Below are 20403 nucleotides of genomic sequence, written 5' to 3' on the forward strand. Positions count from 1 at the left end.
CCAAAAGTGTAACCTCAAGGAGGCGCGGTCCAGGAACATTCTCTCTCTCTCTCTCTCTCTCTCTCTCTCTCTCTCTCTCTCTCTCTCTCTCTCTCTCTCTCTCTCCCTCTCTCTCTCTCTCTCTCTCATATATATATATATATATATATATATATATATATATATATATATATATATATATATATATATCATATATATATATATATATATATATATATATATATATATATATATATATATATATATATATATATATATATATATATCATATATATATATCATATATATATGAACGCGCACCTTCATAGAACATACAAACCTCCAACAACCGATAGACCCCCGTTGCTCACCATTGTGAGACGAAGGGTATTCGAGTACTTAGTATTTCGAATAGTTGTTTCCTATTATACAGTCCCTTAGCCTAGCGCTTAGCATGCCTGCCTCTGGCACAAGGGGTCCCAGGTTCGATCCTGGCTGTTGGAGGTTTGTATGTTCTATGAAAGTGCGCGTTCATATACACTTCATTCGTATATATATATATATATATATGTATATATATATATATATATATATATATATATATATATATATATATGTATATATATATATATATATATATATATATATATATATATATATATATATATATATATGTATGTATATATATATGTATATCGGTGAAGGGGGCTAATAGAGAGGGAATAACAAGTAGTGGTGATGTGAGGAGATGGAATGAGTATTTTGAAGGTTTGTTGAATATTTTGGATGATAGAGTAGCAGATATGGGGTGTTTTGGTCCGGGTGGTGTGCGAAGTGAGAGGGTCAGGTAGAATGGTTTGGGAAATAGAGAAGAAATAGTGAAAGCTTTGCGGAAGATGAAAGCCGGCAAGGCGGCGGGTTTAGATGGTGTTGCAGTGGAATTTATCAAAAAAGGGGGTGATTGAGTTGTTGACTGGTTGGTGAGGATATTCAGTGTATGTATGGCTCATGGTGAAGTGACTGAGGATTGGCGGAATGTATGCATAGTGCCTTTGTACAAAGGCAAAGGGGATAAAAGTGAGTGTTCAAATCACAGAGGTATGAGTGTGTTGAGTATTCCTGGGAAATTATATGGGAGGGAATTTATTGAGAGGGTGAAGGCATGTGCAGAGCATCAGATTGGGGAAGAGCAGTGTGGTTTCAGAAGTGGTAGAGGATGTGTGGATCAGGTGTTTGCTTTGAAGAATGTATGTGAGAAATACTTAGAGAAACAAATGGATTTGTATGTAGCATTTATGGATCTGGAGAAGGCATATGATAGAGTTGATTTAGATACTCTGTGGAAGGTATTAAGAGTATATGGTGTGGGAGGCAAGTTGCTGGAAGCAGTGAAAGGTTTTTATCCAGGATGTAAGGCATGTGTGCGAGTAGGAAGAGAGGAAAGTGATTAGTTCCCAGTGAATGTCGGTTTGCGGCAGGGGTGCGCGATGTCTCCATGGTTGTTTGACTTGTTTATGGATGGGGTTGTTAGGGAGGTGAATGCAAGAGTTTTGGAAAGAGGGGCAAGTATGCAGTCTGTTGTAGATGAGAGGGCTTGGGAAGTGAGTCAGTTATTCGCTGATGATGCACGCTGGTGGCTGATTCGGGTGAGAAACTGCAGAAGCTGGTGACTAAGGTCTTGAAAGTGTGTGAAAGAAGAAAGCTGAGAGTAAATGTGAATAAGAGCAAGGTTATTGGTTATCAACTCTATCATATGCCTTCTCTAGATCCATAAATGCTACATACAAATCCATTTGCTTTTCTAAGTATTTCTCACATACATTGTTCAAAGCAAACACCTGATCCACACATCCTCTACCACTTCTGAAACCACACTGCTCTTCCCCAATCTGATGCTCTGTACATGCCTTCACCCTCTCAATCAATATCCTCCCACATGATTTCCCAGGAATACTAAACAAACTTACACCTCTGTAATTTGAACACTCACCTTTATCCCCTTTGCCTTTGTACAAAGGCACAATGCATGCATTCCGAGAATCCTCAGTCACTTCATCATGAACCTTACATATTTTGAATATCCTTACCAACCAGTCATCAATACTGTCACCCTCTTTTTTCATAAATCCCTCTGTAATACCATCCAAACCCGCCGCCTTGCCGGCTCTTGTATTCCGCAAAGCTTTCACTACCTCTTCTCTGTTTAGCAAATCATTCTCCCTGACCCTCTTACTTCACTCACCACCTTGACCAAAACACCCTCTATCTGCTACTCTATCACCAAATACATTCAACAAACCTTCAAATTACTCACTCCATCTCCCTCTCACTTCACCACTACTTGTTATTACCTCCCCATTTGCCCCCTTCACCGATGTTCCCATTTGTTCTCTTGTCTTATGCACTTTATTTTCTTCCTTCCATAACATCTTTTTGTTCTCCCTGAAATTAAATGATACTCTCTCACCGCAACTCTCATTTGCTCTCTTTTTCACCTCTTGCACTTTTCTCTTGATCTCATGCCTCTTTCTTTTGTACATCTCCCAGTCATTTGCTCTATTTCTCCTGCAAAAATCGTCTAAATGCCTATCTCTTCTCTTTCACTAACAATCTTACTACTTCATCCCACCACTCACTACCCTTTCCAATCTGCTCACCTCCCACCTTTCTCATGCCACAGGCATCTTTTGCGGAAACCATCACTGCTTCCCTAAAACATCCCATTCCTCCCCCATTCCCCTTACGTCATTTGCTCTCACATTTTCCATTCTGACGTGGTACTTCCTCACAGAAGTCTCCTTTCCAAGCTCACTTACTTTCACCATCACCACTCTCTTCACCCCAACATTCTCTCTTCTTTTCTGAAAACCTCTACATATCTTCACCTTCGCCTTCATAAGATAATGATCAACCATCCCTCCAGTTGCCCCTCTCAGCACATTAACATCCAAAAGTCTTTCTTTCACGCTCCTGTCAATTAACACGTAGTCCAGTAACGCTCTCTGGCCATCTCTCCTTCTTACATTCGTACACTTATGTATGTCTCTCTTTTTAAATCAGGTAGTTCCAATCACCAGTCCTTTTTTCAGCACACAAATCTACAAGGTATTCGCCATTTCCATTTACAACACTGAACACCCCATGTATACCAATTATTCCCTCATCTGTCACATTACTCACCTTTGCATTCAAATCATCCATCACTATAACCCGGTCTCATGCATCAAAACTACTAACACACTCACTCAGCTGCTCCCAAAACACTTGCCTCTCATGATCTTTCTTTTCATGACCCGGTGCATAGGCACCAATAATCGCCCATCTCTCTCCAATCACTTTCAGTTTTATTCATATCATTTCAGAGTTTACTTTCTTGCACACTCCCACAACTCCTGTTTCAGGAGTAGTTCTACTCCTTCCTTTGCTCTTGTCCTCTCACTAACCCCTGACTTTACTCTCAAGACATTCCCAAACCACTCTTCCCCTTTAACCTTGAGCTTTGTTTCACTCAGAGCCAGAACATCCAGGTTCTTTTCCTCAAACTTCCTACCTATCTCTCTTTTTTTCTCTTCATGGTTACATCCGCACACATTTAGATACCCCAATCTGATACTTCGAGGAGGATGGGCACTCCCCGCATGACTCCTTTTTTCTGTTTCCCCTTATAAAAAGTTAAAATACAAGGAGGTGTGTGTGTGTGTAAGTGTGTGTGTGTGTGTGTGTGTGTGTGTGTGTGTGTGTGTGTGTGTATTTGTGTGTGTGTGTGTGTGTGTGTAATTAACCCACGTATAGCAAATTTTATCGTAGATCATTCATAACAATGTGCTCGGGTGAATTACATCCATCGTTTTGTTCCATTCATGTTCATAGAAAATAAAAGCCGAACTAATGGGGTGCAAGGCAACATTTGATACTGAACTGTTGCACATTTTGCAGCAGCGTTGCAGTGAGTCATTGTAGGCTGACTGACCACGCTGGTGACATGTTGCACTGTCCTCGGTCAAACTTGAGGGGAAAAGGAGAAAGGAAGAAATAAGATGGCTTGAATGTGGAATACCCGAGTTGAGTTGGAGGAATTAATCCCACCCTACTCTCTCTCTCTCTCTCTCTCTCTCTCTCTCTCTCTCTCTCTCTCTCTCTCTCTCTCTCTCTCTCTCTCTCTCTCTCTCTCTGTATATATATATATATATATATATATATATATATATATATATATATATATATATATATATATATATATATATATATATATATATCGGCATTTTCTTGCTTCCGGCATCCCCAAGGAAGCCTTCTAGGAAGAAAAAGAAATATTCCAGAATCATCACTGTAACCCGTCTGTGTAGTCAGCACTCGGGCCCAAGAACTCTAATCTTCCCCAAGACTCTTCCCCTCCTTATGAAGCCCCTCCCTCCATGCATGAAGCCCCTCCCTCCAAGCATGAAGCCCCCTCCCTCTAAGCATGAAGCCCCTCCCTCCATGTATGAAGCCCCTCCCTCCAAGCATGAAGCCCCTCCCTCCAAGCATGAAGCCCCTCCCTCCAAGCATGAAGCCCCTCCCTCCAAGCATGAAGCCCCTCCCTCCAAGCATGAAGCCCCTCCCTCCAAGCATGAAGCCCCTCCCTCCACGTATGAAGCCCCTCCCTCCAAGCATGAAGCCCCTGCCTCCAACCATGAAGCCCCTCCCTCCAAGCATGAAGCCCCTGCCTCCAACCATGAAGCCCCTCCCTCCAAGCATGAAGCCCCTCCCTCCATGCATGAAGCCCCTCCCTCCAAGCATGAAGCCCCTCCCTCTAAGCATGAAGCCCCTCCCTCCATGTATGAAGCCCCTCCCTCCAAGCATGAAGCCCCTCCCTCCAAGCATGAAGCCCCTCCCTCCAAGCATGAAGCCCCTCCCTCCAAGCATGAAGCCCCTCCCTCCATGTATGAAGCCCCTCCCTCCAAGCATGAAGCCCCTCCCTCCAAGCATGAAGCCCCTCCCTCCAAGCATGAAGCCCCTCCCTCCAAGCATGAAGCCCCTCCCTCCAAGCATGAAGCCCCTCCCTCCAAGCATGAAACCCCTCCCTCCATGTATGAAGCCCCTCCCTCCAAGCATGAAGCCCCTCCCTCCAAGCATGAAGCCCCTCCCTCCAAGCATGAAGCCCCTCCCTCCAAGCATGAAGCCCCTCCCTCCAAGCATGAAGCCCCTCCCTCCAAGCATGAAGCCCCTCCCTCCAAGCATGAAGCCCTTCCTTACAAGCAAAATACGAGAATGTTAGTCGTCACGTCGTCTCCAGCTTCCTGGACCTAATAAAAGAAAAAAGATTCAGATAAAGAAAACAAAATACCCATAAGAACTAAAGGAATTAATAAGCTCGCCATGTCATGGCAGTTTCGTAAAGTGAACATTATGCGATGCGAAAGATTGACGAATAATATTTGCTGGTTTCTCCTTTAAGGATTCTTTTTCTTCTCTCTTTGGTCATTTCTTTTTTTCTAACCCACTTGAGCACAACGGTACGACCCTCGAGCACGACGGTGCGACCCCTGAATACGATGGTTCGACCCTTGAGCACGACGTTACGCCCCTTGAGCACGACGGCACGATCCTTGAGAACGACGGCACGACCCTTGAGCACGACGGCACGACCCTTGAGCACAACGACACGACCCTTGAGTCCGACGGCACGACCCTTGAGCACGACGGCACGACCTTTGAGCCCGACGGCACGACCCTTGAGCACGATGGCACGACCTTTGACCACCCATGGGCATGATAGCCTAGGCTTTGACCTGACCTCTAAAGGGGGGGGGGGAATAAGGTCGAAGGCCAGGCCGTCATACACACAAGTCGTAACTGTTGAAGTACAAAAGGTCGTAGGATCGTGTTCAAGTACAAAAAGGTCGTAGGATCGTGTTCAAGGCGCTGACTCAGCGTGATCCCGTTTTGATTGGTCCGCTGTCACCATCAGCGTGAGGGAGTGTTCTTGTGAACGATCATTCTGTCCTTCGAGTGGTGGTATGGAAGTAGCCTTGCGCCCAAGTTATGCTTCAAGGGATATGTTTCAATTTTCTCATGCGGTGGTACGGAGTGAGTGACATCCGCTAAATCTGGGGGGATTATGTATTAGTGGGCGAACTCATGTATCTACCGTGTGGGCAAAAATCCTTGTCCACCACAACCCTCCGTCTCCCCTCACAATGCCACAGAAATTAAACAAAAACGAAATGTCCCTCTTGCAGATGAGTACTTTTTTAATGTCTACTTTTGGCCTTCATGACCGCCTGCAGACGCCTGGGCATGGAATTGGCAAGGTTTTTGAAGTACTCTAGGTCCATGTTTTGGGTCCATTGGGTCTTGTTCTCCTGAGTAAGGTAAGGCAATGATGAACTGTTGCTGGACGGAAGCCTGCTTTTCATCTGGTTCTACTTTTCAATTGGGTTAAAGTATGGGGAGTTCCCAGGCGACTACAGCGGTTGAATATTATTTTTGTCATCACCAATTTGTCACCTTTATAGCCTTATGGCAGGGGGCATTATCCTGCATAAAGCGATCGCACCCGCGAACCTCTTGAAAGGGAAGCAGATGTACGTAATATATTCCTCTCTGTTCATTATTGTGTTTTTAGAAAAGAAGTACAACCCTCCTCTACCCAATGCAACACTAAAGCAGCCCCAGATCATCACACTATCTGGGTGTTTCACCGTCTTCAGTGTGAAACGAGTCATACCGGCTGGCAACCTCGGGCCTCCTCACCCTCCCTTGCCTTACTCTACTGTTGCTTACGCCAGTCCTTTTATTTCTTTGCAAGCGCTAGTGGTTTGCGTTTCATTTCCCTCGCAAGCAGAGGTTTGGCAGCGGGCTTGCGGAAGGGAATGTGAAGGTTCTTTTGCAGGAGATGCTGAATGCTTGATTCTTGGAGAGACGTTTTCTAGAGGTTTTGGAAGGCTTTGCTTGAGCTCGGTGGCAGAAATGCGGGTTTTCTTTAATGCTCCTCGTCTTAGAAAGCTTATCTGTAGGTTTAGACATTTGCCTTGAGCGACCAAGGATAGGTTTTGATAGTAAGGTGACGTTGTCAGGAAGGCCGCGAACCATGGCGAGCAGGGGTCTGATCGTGCGTTCTGAGCACCTGGTTCACCTAGAAATGTCACGTGTACACATTTCCTTGCATCCAGGCAAGAATTCGGGCTCACTCCTCTTTAGAAAGGTAGGAGTCAAACAACTCGAGCACAGGTGGAAAAAAATACAGTGCCCAGAAGTGAAATTGATAAGATAAAGTGGCAACCAAGAGGAATGAAGAAAGAATACCCTTTCCTAAAGATAGCCTGAGGCACACTGAAGCGGGTTGCTGGTGCTCCTACCGTTAAGCGCACTAGTCTTAGCGACCAGATGTACAATGATTTCATCCTGAGAGCATCCTATGTTTGTACCCACAATAAACCTTATCTGTGTATCGCTTATGAAAATATATGAGGGTGGGCAAGGGTTTTTGCGCTTCTTGGGTGTATCTTGGGATACGCTTTCGTGTATCATCAATGACACGACCATCACACGGGAAGCGTTTCCTCACGGTTTTTCAGTTCATCTGTGGTTTCCGTGCCATTAAAGTTTTTGTCGTTTAGTCAGATAATTACGTATTCTGTAGGTTTACAACACCCAGCTTCGCAACTCTCAGAGAAAAGAATGAAGGGGGATCTTGTAGTGATCATAGTTGGGTTGACATCGTAATGGAAGAACTCAGTTTAGGTGCCTCATTAAGTCATCGTAACCAATAGCTTAAGTGGTCGTGCTGAAATGATTAATTTTTGTACCTAAAAGGTTCAGTCGTCGTACCTAAAGGGTTCAGTCGTCGTACCTAAAGGGTTCAGTCGTCGTACCTAAAGGGTTCAGTCGTCGTACCTAAGGGGTTAAGTCGTCCCAATTCAGGCATCAAATACTCGTACGCAGGGAGTTAAACCGTCGTATTCAAGGAGTTGAGTACACTGTGTGCCTGAATTAAGTACCATTCTGTTGACAGCTTCAGCGAGCGCTGTGCAAGCCATGGTAGAGACCCGATTTTGAATGGTAGGCTCATGAGTCTTGCAAGAGGTTACAACGCAAGTGAAAAGTCACTGTAAGCGAGGCCGTATCGCTGGGAGTCGTCTCGCTAAAGAACTGCAACTCCAAAGGATTCTGCATTTCCCTGCTGCTGTAAGGAGTGCAGCTTTAGGCTGTAGGAGCCTTTAGAAAGGCCTAGGTAACACCAGGACTCTCTCGTAGAAACTGGTCCAGGGGAATCATAAGCGCTTTGAGTTTCTGTCAGCTGTGGCTTTCCGGAGTCATCCATTCGTTCATAGACTTGCAGTATTGATCTGCTTTGTATACTTGGGAAAAATCATGGTTCCTCCTGATTATTGGTAAAAAAAATAAAAAGATTATGATGTGATGCGGATTAATCTGGATCAATCTTGGAAATTGATGACTTGTTGTGCATGATTCACCTCATGATGAAGTTCAGATGACTGAGGAGTAAGATGTGATCATCGGTATCGATCGGGTGTACGTATCCCACATCTCGGGGAGCAGGGGAAGGTGAGGAGGGAGGGAGGATGGTGTGGTCTGCCCCGTCAGCGTTAACGCAGAAGGATAAGACGAGGTTCTTGCCGAGTTTGTTGTTAGGGAGTTCCTCGCTTTTTTGTTGGGCTCGGTAGCCAACACTTGAGCTTCCGTCCGCTCCAGCCCTTGAACACGACACGACGACGACGACGAGACCCTTGAGCACGACGGTAGGACGCTTCAACACGACGGTAGGACCCTTGAGCACGACGAGACCCTCGAGCATCACGGTAGGATGCTTCAACACGACGGTAGGACCCTTGAGCATGACGGTAGGACCCTTGAACACGACGAGACCCTTGAGCATTACGGTAGGACCCTTGAGCACGACGGTAGGACCCTTGAGCACAACGGTAGGACCCTTCAGTAGGTGCTGATGGCGCTAAGGGTCAAGTTGAAAAAAAAAATAGAATGTCCGAGCCATCATACCCCACAGGTCACACCGTCATGCTCCAAAGGTTAATCATGAGCCTGGGTTGACCCCATGAGGTCATGCAGTCCCTGACGATACGGCAGGCACGAGGTCAAAACATTCAGACAGCAACGGTACGTTAAGTCAGAATTTATCCCTCAATAATGACTGTTTGGTTACAGCCCAATACTTTATGAAGAGTTAATCTCTTCCATGGTTGCTAGCAGGATGGAACCTCCCTCAGGCTATATCGCTTCTGTGTGATCATTCCGAGTGTATGTATATTTGATTCGTGACTGATATTTGTAATCAGTTGCCCATCACTCTCCCCCTTCCCCCCCCCCCCCCCCTTTCCCCACTCCGACAACGGTTACCAGTTAGTTGTTTTTCTTTTGAGAGTAAAGCCCCAAATAATCCTATAATTACCAGAGCCATTACTGTATCATTAACTGCCCAGTCATAGAGTGCCAACAGTCATTAACTATTAGCCAACTTCATGGCTATTAGAGTGGCTGGCATAACATATTTTATCCATTAAGAATTATTTGTACTTTGCAGTCATTATCGGAAAACGTATTACTCGCATGTACTGAAGCTCTCGTGGTCTATGGCTGCGAGTTTGGGGCCACAAAGGCAGTGTGTGTGCGACAGTTGTGGCCCTGCTCACCCTGTGGTGATGATCAGGGTGACAACGAGAGTGTGTGCGACAGTTGTGGTCATGTTCACATCAGTGTGACAAGTGTGTGTGCGACAGTTGTAGCCCAGTTCACATCAGTGTGACGAGTGTGTGTGTGTGTGTGTGTGTGTGTGTGTGTGTGTGTGTGTGTGTGTGTGTGCGAGTTGTGGCTCTGTTCACATCAGTATGACGAGTTTATGTGTCTGTGTGTGTGTGTGTGTGTGTGTGTGTGTGTGTGTGTGTGTGTGTGTGTGCTCGCGCGCGCGCGAGTTGTGGCCCTGTTCACATCAGTATGACGAGCGTGTGTGTGTGTGTGTGTGTGTGTGTGTGTGTGTGCCGAGTTGTGGCCCTGTTCACATCAGTGTGACGAGTGTGTGTGTGAGACAGCTGTGGCCCCGTCCACCCCGTAGTGAAGATCAGGGTAGCACCACCTGCCACTATGACCATGAGGGTCATGGCCGAAGCATTGTCATGTTTCCCCCGCCTAAGTTCACGTATTGCTTGAGACACATCTGCCACCATCGCCAGCCGTGGTAGACACAGACCCTGACCGTGGGCGCCTGGACCAATGGCTCTTGACGGGATCTGTCTTCATCTCGGCCATCGCCTCGGCTGCTGTCGGGACGGTAATTTTTGTGCCAAGGTCGACGTGCTGCAGTACCCGTGATGAGTCTGTGAGTCAGGCTGCAGTACCCGTGATGAGTCTGTGAGTCAGGCTGCAGTACCCGTGATGAGTCTGTGAGTCAGGCTGCAGTACCCGTGATGAGTCTGTGAGTCAGGCTGCAGTACCCGTGATGAGTCTGTGAGTCAGACTGCAGTACCCGTGATGAGTCTGTGAGTCAGACTGCAGTACCCGTGATGAGTCTGTGAGTCAGGCTGCAGTACCCGTGATGAGTCTGTGAGTCAGACTGCAGTACCCGTGATGAGTCTGTGAGTCAGGCTGCAGTACCCGTGATGAGTCTGTGAGTCAGACTGCAGTACCCGTGATGAGTCTGTGAGTCAGACTGCAGTGCCCGTGATGAGTCTGTGAGTCAGGCTGCAGTACCCGTGATGAGTCTGTGAGTCAGACTGCAGTACCCGTGATGAGTCTGTGAGTCAGGCTGCAGTACCCGTGATGAGTCTGTGAGTCAGACTGCAGTACCCGTGATGAGTCTGTGAGTCAGACTGCAGTACCCGTGATGAGTCTGTGAGTCAGACTGCAGTACCCGTGATGAGTCTGTGAGTCAGACTGCAGTACCCGTGATGAGTCTGTGAGTCGGACTGCAGTACCCGTGATGAGTCTGTGAGTCAGACTGCAGTACCCGTGATGAGTCTGTGAGTCAGACTGCAGTACCCGTGATGAGTGAGTCAGACTGCAGTGCCCGTGATGAGTCTATGAGTCAGACTGCAGTACCCGTGATGAGTCTGTGAGTCAGACTGTAGTACCCGTGATGAGTCTGTGAGTCAGACTGCAGCACCCGTGATGAGTCTGTGAGTCAGACTGCAGCACCCGTGATGAGTCTGTGAGTCAGACTGCAGTACCCGTGATGAGTCTGTGAGTCAGACTGCAGTACCCGTGATGAGTCTGTGAGTCAGACTGCAGTACCCGTGATGAGTCTGTGAGTCAGACTGTAGTACCCGTGATGAGTCTGTGAGTCAGACTGCAGCACCCGTGATGAGTCTGTGAGTCAGACTGCAGTACCCGTGATGAGTCTGTGAGTCAGACTGCAGCACCCGTGATGAGTCTGTGAGTCAGACTGCAGTACCCGTGATGAGTTTGTGAGTCAGACTGTAGTACCCGTGATGAGTCTGTGAGTCAGACTGCAGCACCCGTGATGAGTCTGTGAGTCAGACTGCAGTACCCGTGATGAGTCTGTGAGTCAGACTGCAGTACCCGTGATGAGTCTGTGAGTCAGACTGTAGTACCCGTGATGAGTCTGTGAGTCAGACTGCAGTACCCGTGATGAGTCTGAGTCAGACTGCAGCACCAGTGATGAGTCTGTGAGTCAGACTGCAGTACCCGTGATGAGTCTGTGAGTCAGACTGCAGTACCCGTGATGAGTCTGTGAGTCAGACTGCAGTACCCGTGATGAGTCTGTGAGTCAGACTGTAGTACCCGTGATGAGTCTGTGAGTCAGACTGCAGTACCCGTGATGAGTCTGTGAGTCAGACTGCAGTGCCCTTGATGAGTTTGTGAGTCAGACTGCAGTACCCGTGATGAGTCTGTGAGTCAGACTGCAGTACCCGTGATGAGTCTGTGAGTCAGACTGCAGTACCCGTGATGAGTCTGTGAGTCAGACTGCAGTACCCGTGATGAGTCTGTGAGTCAGACTGTAGTACCCGTGATGAGTCTGTGAGTCAGACTGCAGTACCCGTGATGAGTCTGTGAGTCAGACTGCAGTACCCGTGATGAGTCTGTGAGTCAGACTGCAGTACCCGTGATGAGTCTGTGAGTCAGACTGTAGTACCCGTGATGAGTCTGTGAGTCAGACTGTAGTACCCGTGATGAGTCTGTGAGTCAGACTGCAGTACCCGTGATGAGTCTGTGAGTCAGACTGCAGTACCCGTGATGAGTCTGTGAGTCAGACTGCAGTACCCGTGATGAGTCTGTGAGTCAGACTGCAGTACCCGTGATGAGTCTGAGTCAGACTGCAGCACCCGTGATGAGTCTGTGAGTCAGACTGCAGTACCCGTGATGAGTCTGTGAGTCAGACTGCAGTACCCGTGATGAGTCTGAGTCAGACTGCAGTACCCGTGATGAGTCTGAGTCAGACTGCAGTACCCGTGATGAGTCTGTGAGTCAGACTGTAGTACCCGTGATGAGTCTGTGAGTCAGACTGCAGTACCCGTGATGAGTCTGTGAGTCAGACTGCAGTGCCCTTGATGAGTTTGTGAGTCAGACTGCAGTACCCGTGATGAGTCTGTGAGTCAGACTGCAGTACCCGTGATGAGTCTGTGAGTCAGACTGCAGTGCCCGTGATGAGTCTGTGAGTCAGACTGCAGCACCCGTGATAAGTCTGTGAGTCAGACTGCAGTACCCGTGATGAGTCTGTGAGTCAGACTGCAGTACCCGTGATGAGTCTGTGAGTCAGACTGCAGCACCCGTGATGAGTCTGTGAGTCAGACTGCAGTACCCGTGATGAGTCTGTGAGTCAGACTGCAGTACCCGTGATGAGTCTGAGTCAGACTGTAGTACCCGTGATGAGTCTGTGAGTCAGACTGCAGTACCCGTGATGAGTCTGTGAGTCAGACTGTAGTACCCGTGATGAGTCTGTGAGTCAGACTGTAGTACCCGTGATGAGTCTGAGTCAGACTGCAGCACCCGTGATGAGTCTGTGAGTCAGACTGCAGTACCCGTGATGAGTCTGTGAGTCAGACTGCAGTACCCGTGATGAGTCTGTGAGTCAGACTGCAGTACCCGTGATGAGTCTGTGAGTCAGACTGTAGTACCCGTGATGAGTCTGTGAGTCAGACTGCAGTACCCGTGATGAGTCTGTGAGTCAGACTGCAGTGCCCTTGATGAGTCTGTGAGTCAGACTGCAGTACCCGTGATGAGTCTGTGAGTCAGACTGCAGTACCCATGATGAGTCTGTGAGTCAGACTGCAGTACCCGTGATGAGTCTGTGAGTCAGACTGCAGTACCCGTGATGAGTGAGTCAGACTGCAGTACCCGTGATGAGTCTGTGAGTCAGACTGCAGTACCCGTGATGAGTGAGTCAGGCTGCAGTACCCGTGATGAGTCTGTGAGTCAGACTGCAGTACCCGTGATGAGTCTGTGAGTCAGACTGCAGTACCCGTGGTGAGTCTGTGAGTCAGACTGCAGTACCCGTGATGAGTGAGTCAGACTGCAGTACCCGTGATGAGTCTGTGAGTCGGACTGCAGTACCTGTGATGAGTCTGAGTCAGACTGCAGTACCCGTGATGAGTCTGTGAGTCAGGCTGCAGTACCCGTGATGAGTCTGTGAGTCAGACTGCAGTACCCGTGATGAGTCTGTGAGTCAGGCTGCAGTACCCGTGATGAGTCTGAGTCAGACTGCAGTACCCGTGATGAGTCTGTGAGTCAGGCTGCAGTGCCCGTGATGAGTCTGTGAGTCAGACTGCAGTACCCGTGATGAGTCTGTGAGTCAGACTGCCGTACCCGTGATGAGTCTGTGAGTCAGACTGCAGTACCCGTGATGAGTCTGTGAGTCCGACTGCAGCACCCGTGATGAGTCTGTGAGTCAGACTGCAGTACCCGTGATGAGTCTGTGAGTCGAACTGCAGTACCCGTGATGAGTCTGTGAGTCAGGCTGCAGTACCCGTGATGAGTCTGTGAGTCAGACTGCCGTACCCGTGATGAGTCTGTGAGAGGAACTTGTGCACAGCCCTCACGCGCGTTGATCGCACGACGCAGGGGTGTATGTGAAGTCTGGTTGTTGATCGCGTTGCCATTGGGAGGTTCATACCCGGAATCCCTCTTCCTTTAGCCCTTGAGCACGACGCGACGACCATTTGGCACGGATGGCGCACACCCTCTTGACCTAACCCTCAGAGAGGTCGTGTCGTCGTTCTCAAGGGTCGTACTGCTCAGCCTCACACGGTTGAGGAACATCGTAACCCAACGAATTTATGGTCGCGTTTCCTTCGTAGCGTGAAGGCCTTGTGGCGTGTGGTGGCCCGAGTCATCCTGTGTCGCTGGTGGGTCTCGGGAGGATAGACTACTCTGTCCTCATTGGCTACCGGCTCCCTGGTCTCTGAAGCCTAGAAAGCACTTGTTCCTCATTGGTTGGTTCTGCTGGTCTCGGGCGCCTTGAGTGCTTGCTCCGCATTGGTTGGCTCCCAGGGGTCTCAGGAGCTTGGAGTGCTTCCTCCTGATTGGTTGACTTGGCCAGTTGCTGGTGATGTAATTGTCTATATTTATCACTTTTACTCAATCCCATGCAAGGCGTGTCCTAGCTGTGGTGAAGTATATATATATATATATATATATATATATATATATATATATATATATATATATATATATATATATATATATATATATATACGCTCCTACAAATACAGCACGAAAACAGAAACTGTGTTGGGTTCTGATAATGCGATTATCAATTAAGAATATCGGACGCGTTCTGTTCAGGTATTACTGTGGCTTGAGCGTCAACTGTTGCCAGACTGGCAATTTACCTTGAAGACAAAAGCATAACGCATCGTTGGCCGAACCTAAGTAGGTAGCATGCAGGATGATAAGGTTAGGTTATGTATGTTGTGGTAAATGAAGACTGAACCCAACAGTTTCAGTCTGTTTGCTGTATTTGTCGAGCAAAAACCGAACGCCGTGTCGCCTTTGGTGAAGTATATGCAGTTGGACATGACTTTAAGAATGTTACGTGTAGGGAAGAGGAGCAACAATACCGAGTCTGTATATTATAATAGTATTACCTCACAATGATAATCTCACGAAAATGATGATACAGCTACAGTAAATGGCAGACACGTTGACTGATTATTGGGTTGTGAATTCATTGTCTCACTCGGTAATACGTAGATTTATTGCCGATAACGTATCGGCTATCCGCAAAATAGTGGGTTAGATTCATCGGCCCTTTTCGATGTATTCAGATAAAGGTATAAAAATCGTACCATTTTGAATCGATAGATTGTTTGATTCATGGACGAGCATAGTTGCATATATGGCATAAGGATTTAAACTGTCATAACCTCACAACACCAGAGGGGTTTACCTTGCCATACCCTTTGAGCTCTCTAGAGTGGTTTACCTCGTCATAGCCTCAGTATCAGAGTGGCTTACCTCGTCATAGCCTCAGTATCAGTGTTGTTTACCTCGTCATAACCTGATCTCCAGAGTGGTTTACCTCGTCATAGCCTGATCACTATAGTTTACCTCGTTATAACCTGATCACCAGAGGGTTTACCTCGTCATAACCTCACGGCGCCCAGAGCGGGGGTGGGGGGGGGTTGAAGATCGTGGTATATTAAGTGACATTAAAGACATGGTTATCCGTGCAGGTGGTCATCATTAAAGACATGGTTATCCGTGCAGGTGGTCATCATTAAAGACATGGCTATCCGTGCAGATGGTCATCATTAAAGACATGGTTATCCGTGCAGGTGGTCATCATTAAAGACATGGTTATCCGTGCAGATGGTCATCATTAAAGACGGTTATCCGTGCAGGTGGTCATCTACAGTCACCAGGGCTCGGCCGGTGTGGAGCCTCCAGTAACACATGCTGGCTTAGTGACTTGTGTGTATACGTTTGCTCGTATGTACGTATGTAGTATGTGTGTGTGTGTGTGTGTGTGTGTGTGTGTGTGTGTGTGTGTGTGTGTGTGTGTGTGTGTGTGTGTGTTTCCGTAAATGCGGTTGTTTGTGTGTATATGTGTGTGCCCGTATGTGTATGTTGTGTTTTGTGTGTGTTTGTGTACATGTGTGTGTTTGTGTGCGTACGTGTACTTGTATTTTCTCGTTTGTCTGAGCTTATATTGCCTTTCTGTGCTTCTGTATGTGCGTTATGTTTATGTTCATGTGTGTTTTTGTGCGTATATTTGTATGGTGTGTGTTTGTCTGTGTGTATTTGAATGTATGTACGAACCTGGGAAGAGCCCAGTCTTTTGAACACTTTTATTTACAAATTTGCTTTTTAAATATTCATATGCTTTCAGTATTCATAAATTCATCTCGTAGTCTATTTCATTTGAACTATATATTTTCTAACAAATCTTTTGCTTATTTTCACATTATTGCATCTCTATCTGTTGAAGTTATCTTCACCAGTAATATCATCAAACTGATTTAAACACCGAAAGGTTATGATTAGAATACCCCAACTCTTTTCTCTTCCGTGGTGGACAGATTTTTGGATCCGACCGTCTCACTGTAACTCAAATCTCTAAATTCTGTGACTATCTTTGTTCATCTCCTCTGGACTTTCTCTATCAGATCTTTATCCTTCTTTAAGCTTAGTATCCAATCCTGAGAAGTCATTCTAAATTTGACTTAATGATCAGTGTGAAGAGTCTGATTGATATTTCTTTATGAATGTACTCCTAACCTTTGCCAGCGTACAGTTTGTCTCTAGTTCCCCTGAGGTGGAGTTCTATCAACAGGCTAGTAACAATATGGACTCTCAGCTCTCATAAATGCATTCCTGTTAGTCATTTCCTACTGGATGATATACGTATCAAGTCCATCTTTCATTGTGTCCCTTTTTTTTTCTACTTTCACTTGAGTTGAATTTCTAGAGCCATGTCTCAGACCAACTTTGGAGTTTGTCTAGGTCCCCTTGTAAATTGATGCAATCTCCACCACACTTTGTTACCCACATGGTCTTCGCATCATCCGTAAACACATTTAGGTATGAATCCATTGCTGTTGTGAAGTAATTTACATAGATCAAGAAGAGCAGTGGTCCCAGGACAGCCCTGCAGTGTGCCATTGGAGACTTCAACCCATTCTGAGAAGGCTCCTTTGACGAGCATGCTTTGTTCCCTTCTATGAAGGGCTATTCCCCCTTATTCATGTCTGATAATTCAGCTTCCTTAACAACTGTTCATGCATGATAATCCAGCTTCCTTAACAACTGTTCATGCATGATAATCCAGCTTCTTTAACAACTTCGTATGCGATAGGGTCGAATGCACTCGGGCATTTCGATCCACCCAACTTTCTCTTTTGTCTAGAACAGAACTCACTCTCTCATGGAAGCGTCTGGTGTTTGTTACGCATGGCCTCTTTTCTCCAAACCCCTGTCTCTCTCTCTCTCTCTCTCTCTCTCTCTCTCTCTCTCTCTCTCTCTCTCTCTCTCTCTCTCTCTCTCTCTCTCTCTCTCTCTTCAATCTATCTCTCTATTAGATAGCCTTTCTTAAACAACTAATCATCCACTTGTTCTGCTCTTTCTTTCTTAAGAGATGGGTACGACAGTTGTCCTCATCCACCAACTTGGCACTTTACTTTCCTCCTGTACACCGCTAATCTGTGCGTCTCTGAGATCTTCACCGTCACAGACAACCTCGAAGAGACCCCAATGGTCTGTTACTCTCTGTATTCCATTGTATTTAGAACATCTCAGGCGGCTTGTCAAAGCGTATCTGTACACTTCCTCAGCACATATGGTGAACCTCGTCGGAACCTCGATGCCTTACAAGGGTCTAAACCCCGTAAGTAGTCTGTGTATATCTGCTCTACCTAGATATTTCAGAGCTTTTCAGTAAGAACCCTCCTTTCCGTACGACAAGTCTTGGCGATGCAGTGTCTTTATTGTGGAAAACTTTGTGTATTGGTATTTAACTGTTTTTAATGTTGATGTTTGTGTGTGTGTGTGTGTGTGTGTGTGTGTGTGTGTGTGTGTGTGTGTGTGTGTGTGTTTGCGTGCGTGCGTGCGTGCGCGAGTGTGAATTTTACGCTCGTGTTGTCCCGTCTCCTGGTCTTATACTTATGTACTGTGTTTATTCTTGTGTGTGTGTACCCACACACACACACACACACACACACACACACACACACACACACCACACACACACACACACACACACACACACACACACACACACACACACACACACACACACCCATCCTAAGCCAGCTATCCATTTATCGACCAGCCCCAATGAAAGAAAAAACACCTAGGTTGGGTGTAGGCCAACTGCAGCCCCCATGATTCGAACCCATGATTCACCACGGGCAGGCCACGAGGGCCCGTGTGTGTGTGTGTGTGTGTGTGTGTGTGTGTGTGTGTGTGTGTGTCTGTGTCTGTGTGTGTTTGCTTGTTCGTCTGTACGTATATGGGGGGGGGGGCCTAAGGTTCACCAACATAGTTCATCATTCTCACCAAACCCTCACAGCCAATCCAGTTTACCAATACTTTCCCCAAAACCAATCACGCTATTCCTCTCTTCCATCCAGCCAATTACTCCTACACACACACACACACACACACACACACACACACACACACACACACACACACACTACTCTCACCCATAGTCTCCCACAACCATCCAGACACACTCACACATATAATCTCCAGCGATGCTCCCACACAGCCACGCTCACTTCTCACCCACAGCTATTACCCACACGCTCGTGGTGGACCGGTCGCCACCCTCGCCAGCTCCCTCCCACAGCGACCTCATCAGTTACCCACACTCCCAGAGCTCTCCCAGGTAGACGTGTGTGGAGGGCCACACTCACCCAGACCCAGCCACGTTCTGCTACACCTCACCACCGTCTGCCGAAGCTCATCTCCGTCCACCCACGTCCGTCCACAGCCTCCCACGCCCTCTCACAGCCTCTCTCGCTCACCCACGGCTTCCTCCCCCCCCCCCCCCACAGTGCCGACCACACCCACTCAGTCTCGTCTTGGCCAGGCCAACGGCACCTGGACCGACCCAAGCCTCGCTCTTTGTGCGAGACCAGTTGCTCCTGGCGCATCCCGGAGGGACTGTCGATATACCATGACCGGCAGAACGACACACAGGTACACGACGGTACACGACCCTGCAACACGACGGTACACGACCCTGCAACACGACGGTACACGACCCTGCACCACGACGGTACACGACCCTGCAACACGACGGTACACGACCCTGCAACACGACGGTACACGCCCCTGCAACACGACGGTACACGACCCTGCAAAACGGCGGTACACGACCCTGCAGCACGGCGGCACACGACCCTGCAACACGACGGTACACGACCCTGCAACACGATGGTACTCGCCCCTTGAGCACGTCGGTACACGGACCTTGAGCACGACGGTACACAACCCTTGAGCGCGACGGTACACTACCCTTGGGTATGACGGCGTTGCTTTTTACCCGACCCTTAGTTTCAATGGCTAGGTCGTCATAACTAAGGGTTATACCGCCGTGCTCAAGGGTTACATCGTCGTGTTGGAAAGCTTAATCGCTTTGAGTCGTGGCAATTAAGGTTCACTATTCACAAGTAATTGTTGGTCTCTCGTACGACAGAAACATAGATAACGATGTAAGGTAACAGGTTAGATAATTGTAGGAAAGACTGATGTTGATGGGTAAGTAACAGGTTAGATGATTGTGGGTAAGTGATACGTTGTCGTAGGATTCACGGGTTGGTTCAGTGAAGGGGGAGACGAGGAGTCGTATTCCAGACGTCTACATCCCCGAGGGAGTTGAATACGGCATCAACACAGATCTGATGCCGAAGTAGAGAGTTGCAAACACCATTGCCGCTGGACAGTGCCACTGACACTTACCTGTTACTGAAGGCAACGTCCGCTGGAAACAATATCACATCACAGCTCACTTTCCTGATCATCATGAACGTTCACTTCACTTTCTTGTGACCACAACGTGGAGGTCCCTAAATGTTCCTTCGAGTTGTCACTATGGAGGGATCAACAACGATTGGCATCATCGTGTTTGAAATATCATTTTGTATGATGCTCTCCCCGTCAAGTAATCCATTTCCGTTTCACCATTACCATCTTAAACACACTCGAGACCCTTAACAGCGGCCGGTGCCGTGGGATGTGTGCATGATCTGCGTTTCCTTCGAGTGTGGGTGAGAAATTATTTTATTCCCGCAGACTTCCCCCATCCACTTTCCCGCCTGAAATGCATTGTCGTACAACCAACAAGAGCCAACACCAGTCGTTATGCAGCGCCAGTGTTTTTCACTGTGCATTTCACTTACATCATGTGTAAAGAGATCGTGAACTTCATGAGAGCTAAAGAAAATCATGTTATTATTTCATAGCGTTGGCTTGTACTGGCGTATCGTGCGTGAGGCAGCGCGGCAC

General features: G+C 47.4%; 1 protein-coding gene across 1 annotated transcript in view; it reads right to left on the minus strand.

Annotated features, from left to right (window-relative positions):
* Nucleotides 1-20173, minus strand: part of LOC139749104 (uncharacterized) — a 593058-nt gene extending 572885 nt beyond the window's left edge. The window contains 1 exon segment of the mRNA XM_071662669.1: nt 19858-20173. The gene's annotated coding sequence lies outside the window, so the exon portion shown is untranslated.
* Nucleotides 20174-20403: the final 230 nt, after the last annotated feature.

This window comes from Panulirus ornatus, chromosome 1 (assembly GCF_036320965.1).
Source record: "Panulirus ornatus isolate Po-2019 chromosome 1, ASM3632096v1, whole genome shotgun sequence".
NCBI classification, from domain to species: Eukaryota; Metazoa; Arthropoda; class Malacostraca; order Decapoda; family Palinuridae; genus Panulirus; species Panulirus ornatus.